Below are 12594 nucleotides of genomic sequence, written 5' to 3' on the forward strand. Positions count from 1 at the left end.
TTCCAGGATGTTTTCATAGATTGAAGTTTAAATATTAGCTCTGCTATTGTTTTTCTCTTCTTAGGAACTTTATTTTACATATTACCTGTATCATTGAATTTTTCTCTTTTTACCTTTCTTTAATTTCCATTCTTTTGGCCATCTTCAAGTCTTTCCTCAATATCTCTTACATTTAGTAAATCTATTCTCCCTTAGGTATCTTGGATGTTAGCTTCATTTTGAAAGATGATTTTTTTTTTCATTTTACTTCCTGAGTTCAGTAAATCTACTTTTCATATCGTCCTTTTGTTGTCCATTTATTTTGGGGTTCTGAATTTGTATTTGAGACCTTATTTCTGCAAATGCTTGTTCATGGATATTTAATTCAGGTAGGAGTATTATGCTGTGGTTTTCTTCAGCTCTGTAGTTGAATTTTGGCTCTTATGTTTTCTACTTACAGTAATTTTTTTTAAAGATTCTGTTTATTCATTTGTGAGATAGAACAAGCAGTGGGGAAGGGCAGAGGGAGAGGGAAAGGGAGAGAGAGAGAAAGTGAAAGAAAAAAGCTGACTCCCTGCTGAGCAGGAGGACATGGGGCTTGATCCCAGGACCAGGAAATCACAACTTGAGCTGAAGGCAGACCTTAAACTGACTGAGCCACTCAGGCGCCCCTACTTATAGTAATTTTACATGAATGTTGTGTACCAGAATTTACTTATTTTGAAGTGTTTTAATTTTCCTAAACCAGATAACAATAGCATATAGACAGGAGTGAGGGAGTGGGAGAAATTACTTGATTTTTTTTGTTGTTCAACAGCACCTTCTATTGGTTTAATACAATGCAGTTTTTTAAATCAATGATTTCTTTTTGGGTGAGAGTGGTTGATGTATCTTCTATTTTTTTTCAGCAAGATCACTGATTTCTACCATCTTTTCTTCCTCTTACCACCAAGCCTCCAGGTAAATGGTGTCCCTTCAAAGTCATCCTCTTATCTCAAAAGCAGTACTCCTTCTCAGACTGCTGTTTGGTCCCATGCACTTTCAAGTCCCTTCTATCTAACAGGTCTCCGACGTCTTAGTATCTTCCTCCTTCGAGTGGGGCTTTCACTTTCTGGAGTTACTTTATTTGCATTCTACTGACTCTATGTCCTGCTCCCCTCCTGTTTTAACAGTCTCAACCTTACTTGCCACTTTAGCATGGGTTTCAGAGCTCACTCTATGCATATCAGTGTTTACTTCTCTCATACCCATAATTTGAAATTATATTAGTTAGGCAAGGATGGTGGTGGTTTAATTTACTCTCTTTATGGATCTGTATGGTTTTTTTCAAAGACTGTATGGTAAGATCTGCATTTAGACAGTTACCATAGTCCTATGGACACCTGAAGTCAGGTTTTTTAGTTATTTTTTATTTTAAAAATTATTTTCTAGCTTTACTGCATGGGATCAAAAATTTGACTTTTTATTTTTTAGAACTGAGGTGTTCTTTATGGTCTAATATAGAACAGATTTTTTTTTAAAGATTTTATTTGTTTATTTGACAGAGAGAGAGAGATCACAAGCAGACAGAGATGCAGGCAGAGAGAGGGAGAAGCAGGCTCCCCGCTGAGCAGAGAGCCCAATGTGGGGCTCAATCCTAGGACCCTGAGATCATGACCTGAGCTGAAGGTGGAGGCTTTAACTCACTGAGGCACCCGGATGCCCCTAGAACAGATTTTTTTAACTGTCCCCTGTGCACTTAAAAAGATGTATTCTCTATTACTGGACTCAAACTTTGATATAAATCTGGATCTACCTTATAATATACTTAATGGTACTTATTTTGAGAGAGGTGTGTTAAAGACCTCCATTAGTCGGTTTCTATTTCTCCTCACATCCCTTGGAGTTTTTACTTCATGAAAGCTGTTGATGTGTTGTTTAGTAAATAGACATTTTGAAAAATCCTCATTCTGAATACAGCTCTTTGCTTATAAAATGTCCTTTATTTTAATGTTTCTTGAACTAAATGCTGCCTTGTCTGATATCAAAATGATAAACCTGTTTGAAAAATTTGCATTTATCTGATATATTTTGATTTTCCCTTAAATTGTTCATTCATTAATTCCCTTTATAATTAATTTTTATAGCTCTACCTTTTGTATACAGCAATCTGAAAATCTTTTTCATTAAGTTGAGCCCATATATTTACTAATACATCTGATATTTAGGGTGTTATTGGTAACTTTTCATGTTTTACACATTTTGTGTACTTTACACACAAATACATACAGAAATTGTGTGGTCTGTTTGCTCTTTTTAAAGAACATATTTAGTATTTAGGAAACTTTTGTGTATTTTGTTCTTGGGGTTAAGTCTGTAGTAATATCTTTATATTATACTCATTATATAAGTATATATTATATATATTATATATATAATTATATATATTATACTCATTATATAAGTCTGTAGTAATATCTTTATATTATACTCATATTATACTATATTATTAATATATATTATATTATATATAGTATATTATATATATACTATATATAATATAATATATACATTATAATATACTCATATATTATACTCATTATATTATTCTCATCCCTCTTTTAAAGATACTATTAGTTCCCTGCTATGAGCAGTAACAAAATTATCAATTTCTTCTACCCTTTCTTCTCCCCACCATCTATGGTTTTGATCACTGTATTATTTTTATCAGTGTTTTATACATCTAAGCATGTATATATACTTATGTCTAAATATATATAAGTATATACTTCCTGTGTTTATATTTTCCTCACACCTAATTCCAGTAGGCAATTATTTTAAAATGTATTTATTTAAAAACTATTTTATTTACTCTCCCCTTTCTCTCCCATTTTTTGGTGGGTTATATTATTTCTACATTGTCAGACTATTCACGTTATCAGTCTATCACCATTATTCCCATCTTTTAAAGCCTTCGCCCTACATAAAATATAGTCAATGCTTACCACCTGACCTGATGTTGAAGGTTCTCCAATCATTTCTTGGTTGTCTGAAATTTGTTCGCTAGAATATTCTTAGGAAGGATTCATAGGAACAACATTGTTTCATGTTTTTAAATGTTTGCTGATGTCCTGACATCTTGAAAGATAGTTTTGTGAGATATGAAATATTTATTTCCTTGGATATTTTTTAAAAATGTTTTGTCCTTATCTGCCATAAAATGTTGCTGCTAAAAACCAATTTTTTAATCCAATTTTATTTTTCTTCCCAAGTGGACTTTGTCTTTGTTTCCATGGAAGCAAGAAAAAAATTTTGTTTCCCCTTATTTTTAAAATCTAACAATTCTACAAGAATACATCTTAACTGTTAACTGTTCTGGGCTGAATTCCCCAGATTCACAGTATGCCTTTCAATATACATAAACATTATTAGTGTTAAGTGCTCTTCAATTCTAATAGTTCTTTGTGCCATTACTACAGTTTATATTTTTTTATTGTGGTTAAAAAAATAAATAAAATCTGCCATTTTAACCATTTTAAATTCAAGTATACAACCAAACGGCATAAAGTACATGCAAATGTTATGTAAACAGCATCATCGTGCTTTGGTTTACATTTGGGCAATTCCTTATAAATACATTTTAGCTCTCTTTGCCTATCTGGTCACTTTCTCTTTACTCCTTTAAAATGTTTGATTTTTTTCAATTTTCTCCTTTCTATTCTCTGTTTCACTTACTGCTTTCTGGGATGTATGGTCACTCTTGTTTTCTTTCTCACTTAATCATTATTTTAAAATATTTTTCAGGGGCGCCTGGGGGGCTCGGTGGGTTAACGCCTCTGCCTTTGGTTCCGGTCATGATCCCAGAGTCTGGGATCCAGCCCCACACCAGGCTCTCTGCTCAGCAGGGAGCCTGCTTCTCCCCACCCCACCCCCGCCCCCAACCTGCCTCTCTGCCTACTTGTGATCTCTGTCAAATAAATAAATAAGATCTTTAAAAAAAAATAAAAATATTTTTCATTCTCCTCCTCCTTGAATTCTGTCAGCTCTCACTTCACATCCCCATACAGCCTAGTCATCTCATTTCTGAGCTCCTTTTATTTCTGATTTGTGTGGTTCTTTCAAGGGTGTCATCTTTTCCTTAATTTCTCCTTCACTTATTTTTAAATATTTAGATTACCGTTTTCATCAGCTTTATGGTCATATTTTTTCTGGTGTGTTTTCACTATATAATGTAATTTATGGCTCATTTTTATTTTTTCCTTACAACAACTTTGTATGTAGTTCTAACATAGGTCATTTTCTCAGGTATTTATGCTATTCTACTAGGAAGAGATTTGTTTTGTTCTACATTGCATGGATCCCAGTTTTCATTTTATTTTTTTTAAGATTTTATTTATTATATGATAGACAGAGATCACAAGTAGGCAGAGAGGCAGACAGAGAGAGAGAGAGAGGGGGAAGCAGGCTCCGTGCTGAGCAGAGAGCCCGATGCGGGACTCGATCCCAGGACCCTGGGATCATGACCTGAGCCGAAGGCAGAGGCTTTAAGCCACTGAGCCACCCAGGCGCCCCAGATCCCAGTTTTTAAATACCTATTCCCCAATTAAAAGACAGCTGGGTTGTTTCCAGGTTTTGGTGATTACAAATACAGCTGCTATAAATACCTGCAGAGAAGTGATTATAGGTTTCATTTCACTTTTCATGAGAAAAGCATGTAATAGTCTTTGGGGATATGCAAATTAAAACCATAGTGAGATGCCATTACATATCCCATGTCATGGCTGAAACAAAACCAAACAAATAAAATTATTGGTGCCTATTGCTGGCAAGAAAGAGAAGCTAATGGTGCTCTCTTACTTTGTGTAAATGTCAACACAGTGGGAGTGCTAAATCACATAAAAAAGGTATGCTTAATTTTATAAAAAACTGTCAAACTGTTTCCAAATGGCTGTGGTATTTGCATTCCCACCAGCAAGATCTGAATCCTGTTGCTTTGCATCCTGGCCAGTCCTTGCTATTTTCTTCTTCTTTCCTCCCTTTTTTCCTTGGAGGATGAGGGGGCATTCTAAGAGGTTGCATAATAGCATCTCATTTCATTTCTTCAATTACTATTCTATACTTTTTCTCATTTAACACAAAATGGTGACCTTTTTCCATTGTCATTAAATAGCCTCTATCACTAAACAGCTTTTGGAAATATTCCTTTTTAACAGGCTGAAATCTATCTATCACGATAGATGTATAATAAAAACCATTCTTCTACAATTGGTTATTTTTTTTTATCTCCAATTACTTCCAAGTAAAAAATTATACTGTGATCATAAAGCGTTGACTCCATCTCCATTGCCATAGAAGTTTCCTTACGAAGGGTCAGAGAGTATGCACAGTTTTGTCTTGATGCATTCTGACAAACTGCTTATTTAAATGTTTATTTCTTTAACTACATGTTAAATATTTTCCATGTAAACCATTTGTGTTTGTTCTTTTGTGATCATGAGCTCATGTCCTTTGCTCATATTCTGTCAGGGTACTGACTTTCTTATTTGTTGATTTGTAAGAGATGAAAACATTCCCCAAAGGTATAGATACTGCTTTACATGTAAAGCAAGCTAGGCCCACCACTGGCCTCTTCATCCAATTCTTTATCCTATTTGTAATATGAAATATATTTCAAATGAGCAAACATACGTCCAATACCAATTGCATGCAAACTTGTTCATGACTCAGGAAGGAGTCTTGCCTTCCATGGAATTATTTTATTTGCCACAGCCAGTGAGAAACAAAGTAATATAAGATATGCTTAAATGAAGAATCTGAGTATATGGCAAGAAAAGGTTGTGATTAAATTAAACCTATCTATACTCTGAAGAGAAGTTAAGCTAGGCATCAATTACTTTCAAAGGTAACTGTGGGCAGTGAGAACCATTAGAAAGAGAAAAGGAAAGTACAAAGTAGTCCCTAGGTCTGCAAATGATATAAGCCACAATCAAAGCATTTGAGGGTCACAAGCTACACACCCTACTCCTCCAAAATCTAACTGTAGGAACCCAACAGAATCATCAAAAGTTCACAATAATCTCACAGAAATGAAATTGTTACTTAATTTTGGGGGATAATATAATTTAAAAAAAAATTAAGGTAGAGAATAAGATCCTACTCTACCATCCCTTGCCAAGATTCTGTGCTTCCTACCTTGATACGTTTTAGCCTTCAACTTAAGCACGAGGTATAAAATGGCAGGAAGTGAAGCAGCCATCTTGGTCCACAACATGAAGCTGCATGATGAGGTGGCAGAGTAACAAATTAGTAGGAGCTTGGGGGCCTCTGACAACTTTTTGCAGCAAAGCTACCTGATCAGCTCAAATTTTTACTTAGTTTAGAAATTTTTTATTTTATTAAAAAATTGGGGGGGCATGGAGCACCTGGTTGGCACAGTCGGTTAAGAGTCCAACTCTTGGTTTCAGCTTGGGTCATGATCTTGGGGTCTTGAGATCAAGCCCTGCATCTCCACGCTCAGCATGGATTCTACTTGGGATTTTTTCTTATTCTCCCTCTGACCCTCCCGCTTGTGTTCTCTCACTCTAAAAATAAATAAATAAATCTAAAAAAAGATTGGGGGGGGCACAATTATTTTTTAGGTTGTCACAGTAGCCAAACCTATACCTTAACTAGTACAAATTCCAAGTTGACAAGTGGGGGATTTGTCAATAATACATAAAATATTAAAAGGGGGCCTAAATTAGGCAGCAGCAATGACTGTAGAAAAATGAGAAGCAAAGCCATTTTGGAGGTTGAAGCTACAGATTATACAGTTAGGTCACAGGGAGAGGTAAGAATTTGAAGTTTTAAATCAGAGCCATTCAGAAAGTACCTATACCATCAATCATGATAGGAAACTTAAATAGAGTTGCATACAAATTGAGTAGATCTAACGGTCCCAAAGGCTGTGAGAAATGAGTGTTAAGTGCTTAAAAGAGCAGAACTTGACATAGAATCAGGACTTATTTGCACAAAAATTAAGTGGCAAGAGCAAATGAGATTATTACAAAGGGAGAAGTCATCATAAGGGGAAAATTGTAGTGTTTCAATTCTGTCATTTAAAAACAGCTACATATATAATACTTCAAACATTTTCTCTTTAAGGGAAATAATCTGAATGTCCCACGTGTTTATCTCACAAGCATTTTCTGTAGATAAGAGACATACTCATGACTCAGGCAATCAATTTCATTGATTAACGAAACACCACAAACTGCAATGGTAATTTTCATCTCCATGGTTTTAAATCATTTTTTATTTTTAGTCACATTATTTAATTTATCCCCTAAAATCTTCACTAATAAAATCATTTATATCTTTATATCAAATACAAGAACTGCAAACAGGTTGAGAGCATTTTTTATTGATTTTTTTATGAAGGTAAGTAGATTTTAATCTATATTCAGCCACAAAATACCACATTCATTTCAAAGGTGTTATCAAAAGTTTTCTAATTAAACAGCATGCATCAATTGATAATGGGAAAAAAATCTAAACTTGTATACATTATGAGACTGCAACGAAAAATAATCCTTAACATACCAATATAAGTTAAATCATTTTTACTTAAAGTCATTTAACACTGTTCATACGTAAGTAATATTTTAAAAAATCTCTAAGGATCTTCAGCTTATATATTATAAAATTCAGAGATTTGTATTCTTCAAAGAAAAATATCATACTTACCTATTATTTTAAAATTACTTACTTAAAATTACAGAACATATTTATGCAATATAGTAAACTTAAAGTTGCAGTATTTTTACTTTAAGCTGTGTTAAAAATAAACTAGAAAAACAATACATCTTTTTCTTCAGAAGAGAGCTAAGGCACTGACAAGTTTGATACTCATTTATGGAAACTTTCAAGAAAAAATGGCCAATAGAGCATTATTACTTCTTGAGGGCTCACCTTCATTATCTAAATTTCTCTGTATTACGATTTCATAAAAAGACCTCACAAAAAAGTATTATGAACTTAGCCATAACATTATTTGTATGTATAAACTGGAAGCAATAAATTTAGTTCAAGAAAATGAAAGTCAAGTTTTCTAGAAAGCAGGTTAAATTCTTTTTCAGTTAGGCGAAAAAGAAATGTATATCCACACTTTCCAATTATCGAATTGTTTTATTTATTCATTCAACAATTATACTTCTGAACACATGCCAGGCATTATTACATGAGAACGCTATGCAAAAGTTTCAGCGAACATTTACTGAGCTGCTCTTATGTGCTCTTTGTTTCTTAGCCACTGATCTCTTACTTTTACATGCACCTTACCATCAACTAAATTACCATCAACTAAATTACTGACACTTGAACTCTTGCAACGTAGGCCTTATAAAACTCATGATTTAAGAAGCAAATTTTTAAAAGAAAATTAAGTTTTAATCATTCAGTTACTGCTGTTTCTTTTATATTCCTGCCACAAAACACATGGTACTCTTGACTAGGTTGAGTTGGGTAACCAACTGAAAACTTCAGTATTTTTGTTTTCGTCTAATGCATGTCAAAACAGCTAACCACAAAATACTAGTTTTTTATCGGCTAGGTTTTCATATCCGATAATTTTTCCTCCCAAATGAAAGAATGTGTGCAGTCTACTTCGATTCAAAACAAAAGCCGAAATGGAGGAAAAGGAAGTAATTCCTTTCTTTCTCCTACCTCAAAAAGAGCTCAAAAAATACCTTCCCTTACACACGCCTCCCCTTGCCCCTGACGAAGCAACCAAGCAAGTCAAGGCAGATGTAAATTCCGAAATCTTCCAACAGATCCTAACCAGGGAAACAAAGATTTGCCAAAAGTCTTCCTTCACTTACAGTTTCTAAAAAGACCACCACTTAGTAGATTTTTTAAAAACCACTGCAGGAATGCTCGCTGCATATTAATAAACCTGCCCGAACGCAGAACCAGATGCCCACAATTATCAAAGGATGACCTTAATCAGAGGGTTAACTGCCGAGAAGAGCCAACACTTTAGCAGTCACTCCCTCGCAAACGACACAACATGAAGACGTCTCTTTCTAACCTGAGGATAGTGGTGAGGCATCTCCCTCTCTCCCCTTCCATTAATGACCAGCCTTGTTCCTTTCTGAATGATGCAGTCCATCAGACAACCTCTTTAGGAGGGGTGATGGTCAATCTTCCGACACAAAGATTATGGGAGTAACTCTCTGGAACCAAAGGAATCAGCGTTAAGGCATCAGAGCCCCCAACAAGCCCTCCACAATGACCAACTAACCAAAGCCTGGGATCCCCACCACCACCATTCATCATCTCTCTCTCTCGAGACAGGACTGATTCAGACCAAGAAAACCTCTCCCTTTCAGGTAAGTGAGAAGGCACCAGGTGTCTGCCCTCAGATCCCCCTTCTCCTCCACTGCTCTCTCAGGACCCCTCCACACCTGGAGCCACAAAGTAAGCTTTCAACCGCCGAGAAGCCCAGTCGTAGCCACACACAAGATGGCAGCAGAACACCTACCAGAGGAAACAGCTGCGCCACCACTCCTGCAATGCCGGCCTCTCGACTGCGAGTATCCCCATTGGCCCCGCCAGAGAGCGCGAGACAAGCCGAGAGCTCTGACAGCCAATCGGAAGGCGGCGCAATTGGGCGCCGCCGCGCTGCCGGGGATACGCGCGCGGAGCCTCTGAGGCGTGTACCCAGTGGGGTGTCCAACCAATGGGCTCTCGGCCAAGTAGTGGGAGCTCTGGGTGTCCAGCTCCTCCCATTTAGGATTAGCGTTAGGTAGGCCTGGGCGTTGGGGATTGGGCGGTCCTCCTTCCCCGCCTGAGGCGAGGCGGGACAGTTGTTGCTGAGGTGGGGTTTGGTAAATGGTGAAGTACTTCCTGGCCTGGGGGCATCTGGGACCTTGGGGTCTCGGTGGCGTGGAGTCGGAAAGGAGCCCGACCCGCGGGGAAACCCAGCCTTACCAACGGAACGGGCCCGGCGCAGCCCTCAGGTGTGGCGGGCGGCGTGGAAAAAGCAGTGGTTAGTGGAGCGGAGGCACGGCCTTGGGTGGCCCCCTGACAGCTCCTTCGGCCCAGGACCTGGGAACGCGGCGGAGCTCTCGGCTGCGTGGACCCCAGCCCTTGCAACCTCCCTTTTCCTTTTAGCCACCTGCAGTCCCAGGCTGTAGCAGGGACCGTGGGCGTTCTGAGTTCTCAACCCCCGTTTCATTTTCTATCTCCGGGTGCATACCTTAATGTGAGGGTGATTCCTAAGCAGCTGGGAACCTGAGGCTGTAAAAGGGGCTGCAGGAAATGGACTGCAGTGTAAAATCCAGAAGCAGAACTGGAAGGTTTAACCACTGACCCATTTCACAGGTAAGACTTAACACGAGTCCTAGATAACTAGAATCATTTGTCCAGGATCACGGAATTGAGATTAGATCCGAAAGGCACCTGACTCTGATTAACCACAACCCCATAAGTAATTAAAATAAGGAACAGTGTGTAATGAACTGAGCTCTTCAACATGTGGAAACCTGCAATGAGTTCTGCATGAGGCAGAAAGGGAACTTTGAAAAGGTTGAGTGGAATAACCAAAAAACGGACTCTGAAATCATCCTGCCTGGTTCCTTATTTTTTGTCACTGCCACTAACAGTGTGACACGCCTTAGCTTCCTCTTTAGAAAAAACAGAAATGCTAATTTTCTCATGATCGTTATGCAGATCAGTAAGAGTAAGTGAAGTACTTAGAAGTGTGCCTGACACATAGTTTGTACTCAATAAATGTTCATTACTCTCATCGTAGTTAGAACATGAGAAATAGAGAAGAAATGTTCAGTTTCATAAAAAGCCTGTTCTTAAAAACAAAGCAACCAGAAATTGAGGTGAAACAAACCGTCCACTCTTCTCCAAAATGAAAAAGTGAAAAGGGGGAAAATATGACCAAATTTAAAAATCCCTGTTTCACTCCAAAATACCAAACCGGGTGTCTCTGGATGATGAGATTATGAGAGATTTAGGCTCTCTTCTTTTTGCTTTACTATATTTTGCAAATTTTCTTCAGTACACATGTTTTACTGTTCAGTTACTTTTAAAATTTCAGGAGATATGAACAATATTGGTGAGATTTTTCTTCAAAAAGCTATTAGTAGGGGCGCCTAGGTCGCTCAGTGGGTTAAAGCCTCTGCCTTCGGCTCAGATCATGATCCCAGGGTCCTGGGATTGAGCCCCGAATCGAGCTCTCTGCTGGGCAGAGAGCCTGTTTCCCCCTCTCAATTTCTCTGCCTGCCTCTCTGCCTACTTGTGATCTCTCTGTCAAATAAATAAATAAAATCTTAAAAAAAAAAAAAAAAAAGCTATTAGTATGCATGTGTGCTGTAGGTAGAAATAGAAATTGGTAGAACCATTCTAGAAAGGAGTTTGGCAGTCTGCTTCAAAAGCCTTTAAAATGGACAATCCTTTTTTGAAAATTATATACTTAAATTTTAAATTAAGTGCACTATTACATTCTCTTTTTACAAAATTAGATCCTTACAGGTAGCACACTCCACAACCCCTGAATTACCCCTTGCTTCCCCAATCCCCCCATTAAAGAGTTTGGTGCAAAACCTTTAAGTCTTTTTATGCTTCTATATTCTCAATGGGTTCATATATGCATTTGTAACTTTAAAAAATGTTGATACTATCATACTATATCATGTTCTAACTTTATTCATTTGATAGTGTTTTGAAGTGTATACCTGTTATTTATAGCTTATTATGTATTTAAATATGGCTCATTTTTTTATACCTGCTGGATAGTGTTCCAGTGTATGGCTGAATTGTTAATGTAAAATATTTATTTTTGTCTCTTTTATTGGTTTTTATATTTAAATTCTATCTTGTTTGATAGGTACTATATAGCACATTTTATTTGCTATTCTCTTTTTGATGGACATTGGTTGTTCGCAGTTTTTCAACTTATAGACAATGCTGCAGGTAAATCCTGGTATGTATTTTCTTGTGCACATGTGTTTTTCTCAAGGATATATATATACATAAAAGTGGGATTGCTTGGTTTTAAGTTACGAACACTTTTTTTTTTTTTTTTTTTTTTAAGATTTACTCATTTCTCTTGAGAGAGAGCACTAGTGGGAGAGGGGGAGAGAGACTCAAGTGGACACCCTGCTGAGCAGGGAGCCTGACAAGGGGTTTGAACTCACAACCCTAAGATCATGACCTGAGCTGAAATCAAGAGTCAGTTGCTTAACTGACTGAGCCACCCAGGTGCCCCAAAGTTACAAACATTTTTTATTTTAATTGGTCTTGCCAAATTTGCCTCCAAAATACTTATACTAATTTAAACATCCCCAAAATAGTTTTGAGACTTCAATTTTCCTACACTGTAGATCAACACGAGATATTAGCTGCTTTTTGTCCATCTGATAGATCAAATCATTTCTCATTTTTTAAAAAATTTTCATTCTCTAATATAACTATCATATGATCTCTTTGATATGAGGAAGGGGAGATGCAAGGTGGGGGGGTTTGGGGGGAGGTAGGAAAAGAAAAAATGAAAAGATGGGATTGGGAGGGAGACAAACCATAAAAGACTCAATCTCAAGAAACAGACTGAGGGTTGCGGGGGGGAAGGGGGACGGGAGAGGGTGG

General features: G+C 37.1%; 2 protein-coding genes across 2 annotated transcripts in view; one reads left to right on the plus strand and one right to left on the minus strand.

Annotated features, from left to right (window-relative positions):
* The window catches only part of CAB39L (calcium binding protein 39 like), a 115505-nt gene extending 105964 nt beyond the window's left edge, over positions 1-9541 (minus strand). Inside the window, exon 1 of the mRNA XM_080799642.1 lies at positions 9479-9541. The gene's annotated coding sequence lies outside the window, so the exon portion shown is untranslated. The remainder of the gene's footprint in view (positions 1-9478) is intronic.
* Positions 9542-11836: 2295 nt separating this feature from the next.
* Positions 11837-12594, plus strand: part of LOC308339396 (histone-lysine N-methyltransferase SETDB2) — a 92345-nt gene continuing 91587 nt past the window's right edge. The window contains exon 1 of the mRNA XM_080797999.1: positions 11837-11932. The gene's annotated coding sequence lies outside the window, so the exon portion shown is untranslated. The remainder of the gene's footprint in view (positions 11933-12594) is intronic.

The sequence above is a fragment of the Martes martes genome, assembly GCF_963455335.1.
Source record: "Martes martes genome assembly, chromosome: 3".
NCBI lineage: Eukaryota > Metazoa > Chordata > Mammalia > Carnivora > Mustelidae > Martes > Martes martes.